We start from the raw sequence: 16,707 nt of genomic DNA on the forward strand, positions 1-16,707 counted from the left end.
TGTGCTTGACAAGAATGTATCTGATTATATATCCATTAGATCTGGTTTGTTAATCTTGTTGTTTCAATCTTTTATACCCTGACGATTTTTTCTGCTTGAAGGATCATTTAGTGAGAGACAGATATTAAAATCTCCTTCTTGCATAGGGAATTATCCCATTTCCTCTCAAAGTGCTAATAAATTTTGCTTTCTATATTTGTTGCTATGTTAGTAAGTGGATAAAAGTTTAGAATTTGTGTATCTTCTATCTGAATTGAGCCTTATATGTAGTGGTCCTTTTTTTTTTTTTAATTTTTTTATTTGACAGAGAGAGACACGGCAAGAGAGGGAACACAAGCAGAGGGAGAGGGAGAAGCAGGCTCCCTGCTGACCAGGGAGCCTGATGCGGGGCTCGATCCCAGGACCCTGGACCCTGGGATCATGACCTGAGCTGAAGGCAGAGAGACGCTTAACGACTGAGCCACCGAGGCACCCCTGTAGTGATCCTTTTTAACTCTAGTAATGCTTTTTTCCCTTATAGCTTATTACTATAGCCTGATAGTATTATGTTTTTCTCTCTTTTACATACTATTTGCATATATTTTTCCATGTTTGAAATGCATGGAACTTTATTTTTTTTATTTTTTGAAATGCATGGAACTTTAAATCATGTCTTTTATTGGAAAAAAAACTTTCGGGGTGGCTGGCTGGCTCAGTCACAAGAACATGTGACTCTTGATATCAGGGTTGTGAGTTCTAGCCCTATGTTGGGGCTCAAGTTTACTTAAAAAAAAATACACAAACACACACACACACACACACACATATATATGTTAGTATATGTATATATAGCATATGTATATATACACACACACATATATACATATCAATACAATGTATACTAACATATATATGTGTATGTATAACATATATATATACATATATATATATATGTATGTGTGGGTACAGCATGTATATATGTTAACTCTAACCCTAACACCAAACATACATGCGTGTATATATAAAGAAAAAAGTTTTCCTTTTGGTTTTTAGCAGTTTTGTTTTGTTTTTGAGAGAGAGAGAGCATGCCTGTGCACATGTGTGGACATGTATGCAAGCAGTGGGGGAGGGGGAGAGGGAGAGAGAGAATCCCAAGCAGGCGCCATGGCCAGCATATAGTCTGACTCGGACATCAATCTTACAACCCTGAGATCAAGACCTGAGCTGAAATCAAGAGTCGGACGCTTAACTGACTGAGCCACCCAGGCACCCCTGGTTTTTAAGTTTTATGGAGATATAATTTTTACACCATAAAGGCCACCCACTTAAAGTATACAATTCAGTGGTCTTCACAGAGTTGTGCCACCATCACCACAATATAATATTGGAACTTTATGGTCACTCCAAAGAGACCATACACGTCAGCAGTCATTCCACATTTTCTGCCTGTCCCCCCTCCCTCCTGCAGCCCCTGGTGACCACTAGTCTACTTCCTTTTTCTGTGAATTTGACTCTTACATGTATGTCACATAAACGGAATCCTACGGTATTTGTCCTTGGGGGTCTGGCTCATTTCACTTAGCATAACGTTTTCAAGGTTCGTCCGTGTTGTAATATGTACTCATTCCTTTCCACTGATGAATCTTTTATGGTCTGCACATACCACATTTGTTTAGGCATTCGTCAGGTGATGGACACTTGGGTGACTTCCATTTTTTAGCTATTGTGAATAATGCCGTTATGAACATTCATGAGCAAGTTTTGTATGGACATGTGCTTTCCACATGTACGTTTCTTTTGGGTAGATGCCTAGGAAGGGAATTGCTGCATCTTAAAGGAAGTGTAGGTTTAGCATTTTGAGGAACAGGCGAACTGTTCTCTAAGCATCTTACATCATTTTACAGTCCCACCCACAATGTGTGAGAATTTTAATTTCTCTACATCTTCAGCAATACAGGTAATGATTTTTGTGACTATAGCTATTCAAGGGTGTATGAGGTTGGGCTGCTAAATGCAATACCACCGACCGAATGGCTTAAATACCAGAAAGAGTTCTCATAGTTCTAGAGGGTAGGAAGTCCGAGATCAAGGTGGTAGCCAGTTGGGTTCCTGGAGAAACTCTATTTCTGGCATGTAGGTGGGCACCATCTTGCTGAGTGCTCACACGACTTCTTCTGTGTGTAGAGAGAGCGAGCTATGGTCTCTCCTCTTCTTATAAGGACACTAATCCTATTGGATTGAGGCCCTGCCCTTATGACTTCATTTAACTTAATTATTTCCATAAAGCCTCTGTCTCCAAATATAGTCTCATAGGAGGTTAGGGCTTCAACATACAAGTTTTGGAAGGATGCAACCATTTGGTCCATAACATAGAAAATATAAAGTAGTATCTCATTGTGAGTTTAATTTGCATTTGCCTGATAGTAACTACTTGAGCATCTTTTCATGTGTTTTATTATCTATTCATGTATCTTTTTTAGGGAAATGTTTATTCGAATCCTTTGTCCATTTTTAAATTGGGTTTTTGTCTTTTTATAATTGAATTGTGAGAGTTTTTAAAGATATTCTGGGTAAAATTCTTTTATCAGTATATGATTTGCTAACACATATATTTTCTAAACTAAACATTTTAAATTATAAAAGTCATGAAAAATGGGGGCACCTGCTAGCCCCGTCCATAGAACATGCAACTCTTGATGTCATGGATCTAAGTTTGAGCCCCAAGTTGAGTATAGAGATTACCTAAAAATAAAATCTTTAAAAAAAAAAGTCACCAAAGATGCAAACTTCACCAAATATCAGAATTATCAAAAGAGCGAGGAAAACAAATCACATCACAAAAGAATTTTAAAATTTCAAAAACCAGGAAATATAAAAGAAAGGGACAGAGAAGAATAAAATATGCCTGTCACATAAAAAAAAAAAATGTGCTCATGTACCTTTCACAAATCAACAGATTTTCAGATTAGATTACAAAGCAAAAACCAAACTCTGTCGTATGTAAGAGAAACACACCTGAAACAAAGTGATTCACCGAGGTTGAAAATAAAAAGATGGACAAAAGTAGACTAGGCAAATGCAAAGGAAAAGAAAGCAGGAACTGCAATCTTAATATCAGGGAATAGGAATTTATGCCAAAAACACATGAAATGAGACTAAGTGGGGCTACTGACAATATTAATTGATGGAATTTACGATGACGGTATAACAGTCATGGGTAGATATGCATCAAAAGCATGGTGGTGTCTGCAAAGAGCAGATACTACAGGAGATACAGACAGACTTAGACACACCTACCCAGGAGGCTCTAATTGCACCTGTAGGTCCAAAGCAGATCAGATAGATTTTTTTAGAAGGATGTGAGGGTGTAAATAACATCAGGTAGAACTGGTTAATACATCACATTTCTTTAAATACAAGACGCCATTAATTGTAAACATAACACTTTTTATGTAGCACGGATAGAATAAGTGCTGTCAAAGTACGGCACGATGCCTTAATTGCAGCCCTGAAAGATACATGATGTCTCACCATCCTCTGCTCATTGTGAAATGTATTTCATCTCTTTTGAGGGATTTGGCAATTTCTCCTAAATTCGGCTGCTCTGTTTGGTGTACAATAAGTATACTCCTGTACGTATCTCAAGAACAAAAAGCCACACAGATCCATCTACTCATAGTTACTGTCCTTGATTGTTTTAAGGCTCTATAAGGCCTTTGGTCGTTTTTGCAAGGAAGTGTGGAATTACAGCAATTCTTCCATCAACAATATTTGCCTTACCAACATCTAACTTACACCTTTCTGCTTTATTTCCAAGCTTTTCTTTGTGCCCAGTAACTTTTAGTGTCGGTGCCCAAACATACTATCATCTTTCACCCACATTCAAAATGGTAATTAAACCCAACACGTACAGAGCCAGCAATGCAAACCTAACTCCGTTGACGAGTCAATGACATACACAGCTGGGACCCGGTTTGTCCGTGCGCCAGCAGTAACAACCACACTCAAGTGCCATCTGGCCAAAAGTAATTAGAAGATGCCAAAATGGAAAGATGAATCTCAATCAGGAATTTTAAAATGTGAAAGTAAGACACCGTGACTTAGATTCAATAAAACATGGTGTATGTTGTTCTCTCCGAGTTGGTAATACATCTGCATTTCAAGTGCCTGTTGAAACCTGACCATATACGAGTCCACAGAAAAACCTGAACAGATTTCCAACAGTAGACATAATGCAGGCCACATTCTCTAATCAATACAATAAAGCTAGACTTACTAACATTATCACAGAATAAAGACCCTCTACCCAAACATGTAAAGAAAACAAATTCTCTTACATCTTGGATCAAGAGGGATATGCTGAAATACCAGGCAACCACACGTGTTCTTGAATTGTGCATCAGTCAAAATCATTAGTTTATGACTTTGTCAAATAATAAATATTTAAATTTTAGGGATTACCAGTGAGAAAAATAAATGGCAGGTCTACTTTCTAAAACAGTACAAAGAAAAAGGGACAATAAGGACCAATGTCAAAGAGCTTACCCCTTATGTTTTCTTCTAGGAGTTTTATGGTTTCAGGTCTTAGGTTTGAGTCTTTAATCCAGTTCGAGTTTATTTTTGTGTGTTTTTTGTAGGTTAGAGGTCCAGTTTCATTCTTCTATATGTGGCTGTCCAGTTTTCCCAACTCCATTTATTGAACAGACTGTCCTTTCCCCATTGTAGATTCTTGGCTCCTTTGTCATAGATTATTTGGCCTTATAAGCGTGGATTTATTTCTGGGCTCTCTATTCTGTTCCATTGATAGATGTGTCTGTTTTTCTGCCAATACCACGGTTTTGTTCCCAGATTGGATTAAGTACCACCCTAAGGGCCTCATTTTTACTTAATCACCTCAGTAAAGGTTCTGTCTCCAAATACAGTCACATTCTGGGGTCCAGGGTGTCAGAGCTTCAACATATGCATTTTGAGGGGACATGATTCAGCTTGTAACAAAATTTATGCTAAAATACGATGTGGGAAACAAACCGTAAGAGACTCTTAGGAAACAAACTGAGGGTTGCTGGAGGGGAGCTGGATGGTGGGGATGGGGTCACTGGGGGATGGGCATCAAGGAGGTCACGTGATGGGATGAGCACTGAGTGTTATATATAACTGATCAATCACTGAACTCTAGCTCTGAAACTAATGATACAGTATATGTTAATTAATTGAATTTAAATAAAATTTTTAAATATTATGTAATTTTTAAATATTTCCATTTGCAAACCATAGGGCCTGGCTGCATTATCACAGTGCTTCTCTAACTTTAGATGCACTTATGAACGCCCTACGGATCTTGTCCAAAATGCAGACTGTGATTCGATAGTTCTGGGAGGGCTGTGGGTTCTGTGATAACACCCAGCTCCAAGCAAGGCTGATGCTCTGACATGGGGATCACACTCCGGGGAGCAGGGCAGCACGACAAGCTATGAAGTAGTCAGAGCCTTGCACCTCCTTGTAATCAAAAGGTTTGAATTTGAGAAATAACTGGATCAGAAGAGATTCCACACGAGAAAAACAGAAAAATGAGACAGCAGGGGAACAAATGTGATTCGTATTTGTAAATGATAAGAGAAAGAAATGTAAATGAAGTAAGGATAACATGCCAAGACAACATACCGTCTTAGAAAATGAGGAGGTCTCATATCCCCCCCAGTGAAGAAGTGAACAGTATTAATACACCCCACCAGCCCTGTCAGATTTCCCAAACTGCAAATGTGCAAAATACTTTTTCATGCCACTGCATGATTTCAACACTACTACACATGACACAATGGGATGCCCACCATGTATCATCAGTGGTAACAATACAATGTTTTTAAAAAGGGAAATTATTCAATCAGCGCTAATAGCCTCCTTTCTAGTTTATTTACCGCCAATTATTTCTAATGTTATAATCATACATCACAAAAGGAAGCAGCTCAGATTTAGTAAATTATTCAAAGACTTTGTCTTTTTTTTAAGATGTTGTTTATTTGAGAGAGAGAGAGCACACATGAAGGGGAAGGGTAGAGGGAGAAGCAGACTCCCCGCTGAGCAGGGAGCCCCACGAGGAGCTTGATCCCAGGACTCTGAGATCAAGACCTGAACAGAAGGCAGAAGCTTAACCGACTGAGCCACCCAGGCGCCCCAAAGACTACGTCTTTAATTCTTTTGGGTTTCCTTGTCCATACTATCTTCTACAGGGCTTTTTTATAACTTCTTGTAAAACAACAATTAACTCTTCATTATTAAAATCTACCAAATTACCATTGATTTATATTTGTAGTGGGTTAACTGTGGCGGAACATGGGAAATTGTGCAAATTGAGACAAATTGTACAAATTGTGTGAGAGAGCTGAACACCCTCCAGCTGGTTTAGCATTCCTGGTTCCCACTCATCCAATACTAGTGCTGCAGCCTCCAATCTTTATGAGGCATAAAAGTACCCCTACAAACGCCAAAATACACTTTAGGATGTGGACCATCACTGTACCGATCGTCAACTAGACTAGACTAAACTACGTCTTGAAGAGTTAATGCAACTTGCAGATGCCTGACTTAAAAACCAAGATAGTAAATACACCCAAGCAGTGAATGCTCCACAACTGTTTTATAATCCAGAAGTTTCATGCAGAAAGGTCAAGCCCTAGAAAAATCTGACATATTCACTCAGGATTTGTCACGGAAAACCACAGGTAGTTGGATAGCCAGTGAGCTCTGAAAGTTCTTCCCTTACTAACTGGAAATACAGGAACCACCGCTTCTATTGTTTTTATAACCTGTTTTACCCAAGTATGCGCCTCCGTCACTCTCTGCTCAAACACAACATACCTGAGGACATCGTTCAAATTCAACTCGCCTGCAAGACTTCGCAGCGTCTCTTACGGAAGTCAGGGCCATATCTCATATCATAATTTTCATGCTTAATTACCCTACCCTGAATGAGGTGACTTCAGGGGACCATCTGTTCAGAAAATAACTGGATGAACACTTGAGAGAAAACACATGAAAGGGTAATTAATGTAGTAAGCTAAATAACAAGACCGACAAAACCGTCTTTGCAAGATTTCATCAGACACTTCTCTTGCCATCGCATCCGTATAAAATTACGCGATGTGTGTTTCGGGCGCTATCATTTGCAAGGCTGTGGTCTCGCCGACGACTTGGTAAACTGGCTTATTTGCCAGAGATCAAAATCTAGACAGATTAGTAGCATCCATAAATTAACTCTTCATAGCTAGTAAAACTATGAAAAAAAAATACTCTAACAGTAACTTCCTAGATTCACAAAATGCTCTTTTAATAAAAGTCAAAGCCATGCAATTTTCGATGTCTGTCACCCACAGGCTTCAGTTTACTCCAGACATTAGAGCAATTGGGTCACATCGTAATGGTTTGCCACATCTGACTGTAAGATAATCTACCTGTCCACTGTGTATGTAGAATGAAATCTGGAGGACTAAGCCACAAAACATTGACTGTGCTTGTCTCTAGAAGCTGGGATTACATATAATCTTTATTTTCTTCTTTATATTTTGCTGGGGCTTTATTTTTCTTTTCTTTTCTTTTCTCTTTCTTTCTTTTTTTTTTTTTTTAAGAGAGAGAGCGTTTCTGCAAGTGGGGAAGGGTTGGGGGTGGGGCAGAGGGAGAGGGAGAGAGAAAATCTTAAGCAGGCTCCATGCCCAGCAAGGAGCCGGAAACAGAGCTTGACCTCACAACCCTGAGATCATGACCTGAGCTGAAACCAAGAGTCAGATGCTTAACTGGCAGAACCACACGAGTGCCCCTTGCTGGTATTTTTTCTAAAATTTTTTACTAAGTATGTGTTACTTTTATCATCAGAAATAAATAAGTTATTTTTAAAAATATAATGCATTACTAGCAGAATGTAGACCCAAACTTGTCGTTTAAACATGTCTCCTTGACTGGAAATAAATTGTACCCTGTAAGAAGAAGGGCAGAGAAGATAATGCATTGGGAAGAATAAAACCACCAACGGGGCCAAGCGTTACCTGGGAAAGATGAAGGTTTTAGATGTCAGGTAAATAAAATATCTGGCGATAAAAGTCCTAATGCAGTCTATAAACAAAAACTTTACTCTGAAGAGTTAAGTTTAAAGCTAATTTCCTTTCCTTTCAAAACACTCTGTCATAAGAGCACTTTCAATCTCTGTTTGAAAACCTTTTTAGGGGTATCTATCTCAGTCCGAAGAGCAAGTGACTCTTGATCTCAGGGTTGTGGGTTCGAGCCCCACCTTGGGTACAGAGATTGCTTAAAAAATAAAATCTTTAGATAAATAAATAAACGTAAGAAAGCTTTAAAATTTTTTCAGTTACAGTTTTTTTCAAGTAAGGTCTATTGACTGAATGTTTGTGTCCTGTCATTCTCCCTCCTCCCCCTAAATTCATGTATTAAATGTGAATTACCCAATGTGGAGGGTCTTGGTAGGAGGGACTTTGGGAAGTGATTAGGTAACGAGGATGGAGCCCTCATGAGTGACATTAGTTCCTTAATGAAAGGGACCCCACTGAGCTCCCTGACCCTTCCTTGGTTAAGGACACAGCAGAAAGAAAAGACATCTGACATGAATCAGAAGGGAGTCCTCACCAGACACCCTATCTGCTGGTGCCTCCATCTTGGACTGCCCTGCCTCCAGACTGTGAGAAATACATTTCTCACGTTTATCAGCCACACACCGGGTCTACAGTATTTTGTCATAGTGGCCCAAACAGACCAGAACAGCAAGGGTAAAATTTTTCTATTTAGCTCATTTCCTGAAGAATTCTTTTTGCAGTAGTTATAAAAGTTATGGGTTGTGGTGGCCAATTGCCCAAGATGGTGGGGTCTCAGTGGCCTCAGAGCTCTGCTCCCTTTATAACGCTCACAGGTGGGCAAACTCTCCTACATACACACGTGCTGTCCAGCAGTGGTTCTCTGTGATCGGGGATGCCTGAGGTTCCTGGAGACCTTTTGGGGAATGCCTATGAGGTCAAAACTATTTACAATATAAACAACTATATGGCCTTTTCATTCCTGTTCTTACAGTAGTGTACAATGGAATATACTGAAAACTCTGTAACAGGTAGTATCACAGCGGAGGGAAGCAGAAGCAGCTAGGGGACTCCAGCTGCCTTCGATTAAACAGGACAAGAAAGAGATGCACGGGAACGCCTGCGTGGCTCAGTTGGTTAAGCGTCTGCCTTCAGCTCAGGTGGTGATCCCAAAATCCTAGGACGGAGACCCCCATCTGGCTCCTTGCTCATCGGGGAGACTGCTTCTCCCTCTGCCTGCCCCTCCCCCTGCTTATGCTCTCTCCCTGACAAATAAATAAATAAAATCTGTAAAAAAAAAAAAAAAAAAAAAGATCTCATGGATTCTATCACTCATAAAATTGCTTTTTGTTTTGGAAAATAGTTATTTTTCTTAACTATAATGTTTTTAAGCATTATGTTAGCATGTGAGTTTATTATTAATCTTTCATTTTCAGGGAGGCCTGGATGGCTCAGTCAGTTGAGCATCCAACTCTTGGTTTCAGCTCGTTATGATCTCATGCGTTATGGGGTCGAGCCCTGTGTGGGGCTCCCCACTCAGTGGGGAGTCTGCTTGGGATTTTCTTTCTCCTTTTCCCCCTCCCCCCTACTCACGCACTCCCTCTCTCTCAAATAAATAAAATGAAGTTTTCATTTTGGTTTTAATGTCTAATATACTGTCAATAGAACCCACGTAAACAAAAACTCTTTTTTCGGGCTCCAATAATTTTTAAGACCGTAAAGGGTTCTACCTCGTACGCTGTTGGTAGGAATGTAAAGTAGTGCAGCCACTTTGAAAGACAGCATGGAGTTTCCTCAAAAAGTCAAGAATAGAACTACCCTACCATCCAGCAATTGCACTACTATGTATTTACCCCCAAGGATACAAAAAATACTAATTCCAAGGGATACATGCACCCTTATGTATATAGCAGCATTATTTACAAGAGCCAAAGTATGGAAAGAGCCCAGATGTCCACCAGCTGATGGATGGAGAAAGGAGAGGTGGTACATATACACAGTGGGATGAAATCTTGCCGTTCACAACCATGTGGATGGAGCTAGAGAGTATTATGCTAAGAGAAATAAGTCAGAGGACGACAAATACCACATGATTTCACCCATATGGGGAATTTAAGAAACAAAACAAACAAATATAGGGGGATAAAAAAGAGGAAAACTGAAAAATAGACTCTTACCTCTAGAGAACACGCCATGGTTACCAGCAGGGTGGTGGGTGGGGGATGGGCTAAACAGGTGATGGGGATTAAGGAGGGCATGCCCGTGGTGAGCACCGGTGTGCATGGAAGTGTTGACTCACTCGATTCTACACCTGAAACTAATATTACACTGTGTGTTAACTCGCTGAAATTTAAATAAAAACTTGAAACCAAAAAGAAAAAAGAAAAGAAAAGGAGGGGCGCCTGGGTGGCACAGCGGTTAAGCGTCTGCCTTCGGCTCAGGGCGTGATCCTGGCGTTATGGGATCGAGCCCCACATCAGGCTCCTCCGCTATGAGCCTGCTTCTTCCTCTCCCACTCCCCCTGCTTGTGTTCCCTCTCTCGCTGGCTGTCTCTATCTCTGTCGAATAAATAAATAAAATCTTAAAAAAAAAAAAAAGATGTTTAAAAAAAAAAAAAAGAAAAGGAATGTAAAGTGTTCTAAAGACCAAAAAGCTTGAGAAGTATCATTTCATAGAGTATAATCGATCCGTACTCAGAAAGCACAGAGGGCTTAACATGTGAACGTAATTATTGTTAGAAATGGCCTTCAGGAATTGTTTCGTTTTGTTTGTGGAAGAAGCAGCCCAACATAACAGGGGCACACATTCCTGCAGGCTCAGCTTGCCCAAATTAATTAATAAAATAATTTAGTAGGACCAGATTATATGCCAACACATGGGACTCTGCCACCAGATAAAAAGTCTATCATATGGCTTCGTTCTGACAAATACTGGGAAACACGAAACTTACTTTTTCGTGTTGTTTTTCATAGCAACAATCATTAGCCTGAACTGTCACCTATGAAAGGCTTGTGTGCAGGAAATTGCAATGTTAGAATGTCAAGAATGGACCAAAACAGCCAGTGGTGTGTGAGCACTCCGAGGTCTGATGATCCACTAGCTTTATCAAGCCAAAGGAGAATTCTCATTTGAACAGGTGTTTTCCTTTTTTTCCCTTTCTTAATGCTACAATTTAGGGAGATGACACGGTTAATAGATGTATTTAGATACACGAATTTTTGACATTTTCATTATGAAGACTGAATACAAGATGAGAGTATAGGACATGACACCGCGTGCGTCCATCCTCCGCTTCAACAGTTACTGACATTTTATCAATGTTGTCTTATCTGTCACCCCACGACCCCGGGGACTTTTCGGCGGCAGTATTTAAAAGGAATCCCAGTTCAGCATGGGAAATGCAGTCAATGTTATTGTAATAACGTTGGGTGGTGACAGATGGTAACTACACGTAGCATGGTGAGCATTTTGGAAGGTATGTAGATGTCAAATTGCTCCGTTGTACACTTTGTACACTTGAAACTAGTATAATTTATGTCATCCATACTTCAATTTAAAAAATCCCAGACATTATACTAGTTCACTCATAAGTAACTCAACATGACTTGGTAATAAAGACTTAAAATTCTGTCTAATAAAATGGTCAATACATTCTTGGTACACAGTAACGTAATACCTAGCCCATGTGCGCATTTCCCTGCTTATCTCAAAACTACTCATTTGCAGTGGCCTTTACCCCGCTGTTCCCTGGGATTCAAATCAGTTCCCCTGATTTTCTTCATCTCTTAAATCTCTCTTAATCGCACTGGTTTGTTGAAGAATCTAGGTAATTAAAAATAAATATTTTAATTTCATCATTAAGTAGAGAGGCACAAAGGGGCACCTGGGTGGCTCAGTCAGTTAACCGTCTGCCTTTGGCTCAGGTCATGATCCCAGGGTCCTGGGATTGAGTCCTGCATTGGGCTCCCTGCTCAGCGGGGAGTCTGCTTCTTCCTCTTCCTCTGCCCCTCCCCCCTGCTCATGTGCACGCTCACTGGCTCTCTCTCCCTTGCTCTCTCTTTCTCTCTCAAATGAATAAATAAAAACTTTAAAAACCATGTAATGAATTCAAATTCGATGTAGTTAACAATCATTAGCTAAAATTAGATGGGAGGATGAGATAGGGCTTTTTTCATTTAAAATAGAGTGGCAAATGACTTTCTCAAGTCACAGTTACTTTGCTTGGTTCTCTTTCGCCTGAGGGAGAATGGGGGTTCTGAGGGAAGAAGGACCCTCTGGGATGAGACAGGAACTCCAGGAGGTCAAACCAATGTCAGAGTCGTCTACTTAGAGAGACCTGCCTCCAAAGGCAGCTTCAAACGAGGCTGCTTTCAGTTCCAGCCTCCTGTACTTTCAGAACAGAGTACTGGCTCCCTGCTTACGCCATCAAAGTTATTCTATTTAGTTACTTTGTAACAAATTCAAAGGTATTCTGCCCGATTCCCCTTCCGGACTGAGGACCCCATAGCCCTGCTGTTGGGAACACTGGTGGCCGTTGGCATCAGCTGCTGGGAGCTGCCTCTCCCAAGATGACATCCGTCCCCGAGGGCCACCCCAGGCCAACCACCGACTGAGGCAGGGATACAAAGCCCTGGTTTCCTTGCTTCAGCTGGGGCTGATGCTGAAGGACCAAACAAGCTCTGGAGTTCACCACATGACTGGAGGACAGGCCAGGGCCTCAGCCGCACTTACGTGTTGGGTCAACCTCTCCCTCTGCCCAGCAGCGCCATCTTCCTCCCTGGCAGGTGAATCTCCTGCGAGAACTCCCTAATAAACCTGCACTCATTTTTGTCTTGGTGTCTGTTCCCAGCAAACTCCATCTAATGTTGTTGGTTAAAGAAGCTTCTCCCCACAATTTTCTTCCTCCATTCAATTGCTGTCCAGAGGCAATCGTATGTATCAGTTTGCCATACGTACTTGCAGAGACATTTCATGTAGTTCTAAACGCACATCCATATATTCTGTCCCTCGTACGTTTCTTAAACATATGCTAGCTTTCAACCATTCTCTGCTTTGCTTTTTTCTTTTAATAATATACTTATTTCTTAATAGTATGCTTTGCAAGACTGCCTTATTATTTTTATTGGGTGTTTACTATGGAGTTACCACAATTTATTTAACCATAACTCTATTATTATTGCATATATAGATTGTGTCCGATTTTTTTTATTACATGACATGCTCTAAGATATCACTCTGGGCATGTATCTCTTCATAAATATGTGATTAAATCTCTAACCTACAAGGCTAGAAGTCAAGTTGCTGGGTCAAAGAATATGCATTTAAAATGGTGATTGATGTTGGGGCACCTGGGTGACTCAGTTGGTTAAGCGTCTAACTCTTGATTTCAGCTCAGGTCATGATCTCATGGTCATGATCTCAGGGTCATGAGATCCATACCCCCTGGGTATGGAGCCTGCGTAAGATTCTCCCTCTTCCTCTGTCCCTCCTCCCTGATCCACATCTCTCTCTTCCTCTCAAATAAATAAATAAATAAATAAATAAATAAGATATTGCTTGATGTAGCCAAATTTGCCCTTCATGGAAGTTGATGAGAATATTTATCATGCTATACCCTAGCCAATGCCCTGAGTTACTCATAGTTTTGATCTTTAGCAATCTGATAAGGAGGAAATCATTTAATGATAGCTTTAACTTGGTACTGAATTATAGTGAGTGTCTTGTGTTTAAAAAACATTTATAACGAGCTTTTTTCAATGAACTGTTCATATCCATTATTAATTTTTCTATTGGGTTTTTATTGTTGTTTCTTATCTTTTTGTAGGAGATTTTTATATATTAGAAGATGCAATATTCTAGTATGAGCTACAAATACTGTTTCATGGTTTGTCATTTGTATTTAGACTTTCTTTTGGTAGTTTGGTGGTTTCTAATTTTTAAAATTAGAAAAAATTAGTTTAAAATTTAAATTTAAAAATTAAAATTAGTTTATCACTTAGCTCTAGTTTCTGAGATTTGTATTAAAGAGTACTAGGAGAAAAAGACTTTGAGATAAAACCCAGGATGTGCTAGAAAGGAACATTCTAATTAAAACTGTGGATAAGACCCAAACTATTTGCAATTATCAGTAATATTTCTCCAAAGAAGACATACAGATGGCCAACAGACATATGAAAAGATACGCATCGTCACTTACCACCAGGGAAATGCAAATCAAAACTGCAATGAGGCATCCCTCAAACCTGTCAGAAAGGCTAAAATCAACAACACAAGAAACAACAGGTGTTGGCGAGGATGTGAAGAAAAAGGAACACTTGTGCACTGTTGGTGGGAAAGCAAACTGGGGCAGCCACTGTGGAAAATGGTATGGAGTCTCCTCAAGTGTTAAAAATAGAGCTACCCTATAATCCTGCAATTGCACTACCAGGTATTTACCTGAAGAATACAAAATACTAATTCAAAGGGATACACGGACCCCAATGTTTATAGCAGAATTATTTACAATAGCCAAACTATGTAAGCAACCCAAGTGCCCATTAATAGATGTATGGATAAAGAAGATGTGACATGTATACAATAGAATATTACTCAGCCATAAAAAATAATGAAATCTTGCCATTTGCAATGACATGGATGGAGCTAAAGAGTATAATACTAAGAGAACTAAGTTAGAGAAAGACAAAAAATGTATGATTTCACGCATGTGGAATTTAAGAAACAAAACAAATGAGCAAATGGAAAAAAGAGAGAGAGAGACAAACAAACCAAGAAACAGACTGAACTATAGAGAACGCACTGATGGTTCCCAGGGGGTATGGGTGAACTAGGTGATGGGGATTAAGGAAGGCACTTCCTGTGATGAGCACTGGGTGATGTATGGAGTTGTTGAATCATTATATTGTACACATGAAACTAATATTACACTGTATGTCTATTAACTGGAATTAAAAACGTAAAACAAAAAAATTATCACCAATAACCTAATAAAAATCTTGACCTTCCCCCTACCATACCCTCTAATACTTGTTCCTCCCATAGTCTGCCCTGTTTCAGTAAGTGCCAACTTTATCCTTCTATACGCACAAAGGCGGCTTGGAATTATCCTTGGCTCTCTCTTTGACTCACAGCTCACATTCAACCCATCACCAGTTCTTATCAGCTCAATTTTTAAAACATCTGTAGAATCTGACCTCTTTTCAAAACCTTCACTATTACAAAGTCCAAGTCACCATCATAAATTATCATAGAGGCACCTAAATGGTTTCCCTGCTTCTATTCTGGCCTTATACCGTTTACTTTCAAGCAGTTAGAGAGATCCTTTAAAAATATAATACAGATCACTGAACTCCTCTACTCAGCGTCCTGCAAAGTCTCCAGCTATTTGGTTTAGGGTAAAAGCCAAAGTCTTCCCAATGGTTTATGGTCCGCTAAGGTCCTCCAATCTTCTCTCCTACCACACACCGCCTAGCTCACTCTGTTGTCTTTCCCCTTTACTCCTAGAACACTAAAAGTTCCTGCCTCAGGGCCTTTGCATGTCTTGTGCCTATCTTTTGAATGCTCAGTAGCCACAGCTCATTTTCTCATCCTTTTTAGTATTTTGCTCAAATGTTACTTTTTCAGTGGGATGCTCTGTGATCACCACATTTAAAACTCCAACCCCCATTCCAACCATTTCTGGTACTCTTTGTCCCTTTCCTACTCTATAGCTCACATCTCATATGACATTCTGAATCTGTTGCTTATTTATTCATTTAATATCTTCATACCCTAGCCCTGCCACCAACCATTTAAGCTCCACGAGGGAAGAAATCTATTCCTGTTGTGTTCACTTTTATATCCTTAGCCCTAGTACAGTGCCTGTCAGAAAACTAGGGTAGAATGGATCTTGAATTGTATCTGAGGGATTTCATTTCTTAATTTGATTCCACAACAGTGTACTGAAAAGTAGCTGTGGATGGCTCTGTACTTGGAGCATTAGGGGAGAAAAAACCCTACCAGACTCTACTCATATGGAAAAACTTTCAAAGAAGAATTGAGGCAAAGTATTAAAAAAGACACACATGGGATCCCTGGGTGGCTCCTTCGGTTAAGCCTCTGACTCTTAATTTTGGCTCAGGCCATGATCTCAGGGTCAGGAGATTGGGCTCCACGTGGGCATGGCTCCACGCTCGGCATAGAGTCTGCTTATCCCTCTCCCTGTTCCTACCCCTGCTCTCTCTCTCTCTCAAATACATAAATAGATAAACTCTCTCTCTCTCTCTTTTTAAGGCACATATGTAGGAAAGCTTAAGCTTTTCCAGGTAGTGTGAAACTACCTGGATGTGTGAAACCATGACAAGACTTGAGCAGGACTTGATATGGTGAGACATGAGTTTCAAACGCTTCATCTCCCAGTATGTCCACGATGTGGTGGGGCTAGAAAGGCAGCTTAGAACCTAATGCTTACCGTGTTAGTGCGAAGGCCTGAGGTAAGCGGTAGTGGCCTTAGAAAGGAATGACATGAGAAATCCTGAGTGTGTCGAATAAACGTAAGCTGACACATGATCAGCTACAGAAGGTCAAAGGAGGCGGGGGTCAGATGGTGCTAAAGTTTTTAAGTGTAGATGACCCTTAAAGCATGTTCTAGACGCCTGAGGTACCCGGGCTGGATCCT

The 16,707-nt window shown here is 40.1% G+C and overlaps 1 long non-coding RNA gene across 3 annotated transcripts in view; it reads left to right on the forward strand.

The window, feature by feature from the left end:
* LOC103670529 overlaps positions 1–16,707 on the forward strand; it is a 60,148-nt gene that overhangs the window by 22,042 nt on the left and 21,399 nt on the right. The window contains exon 3 of one of the 3 annotated variants that reach the window (XR_005832546.1): positions 9,049–9,289. The exons of 1 other annotated variant lie outside the window; for it this stretch is intronic. This is a non-coding gene — a long non-coding RNA (uncharacterized LOC103670529). Of the gene's footprint in view, positions 1–9,048; positions 9,290–16,707 lie in introns of those variants that run through there. One more of the 3 variants, XR_005832547.1, reaches the window with a different exon arrangement.

Source organism: Ursus maritimus, unplaced genomic scaffold, assembly GCF_017311325.1.
Source record: "Ursus maritimus isolate PB19 unplaced genomic scaffold, ASM1731132v1 scaffold_5, whole genome shotgun sequence".
Classification (NCBI taxonomy): domain Eukaryota; kingdom Metazoa; phylum Chordata; class Mammalia; order Carnivora; family Ursidae; genus Ursus; species Ursus maritimus.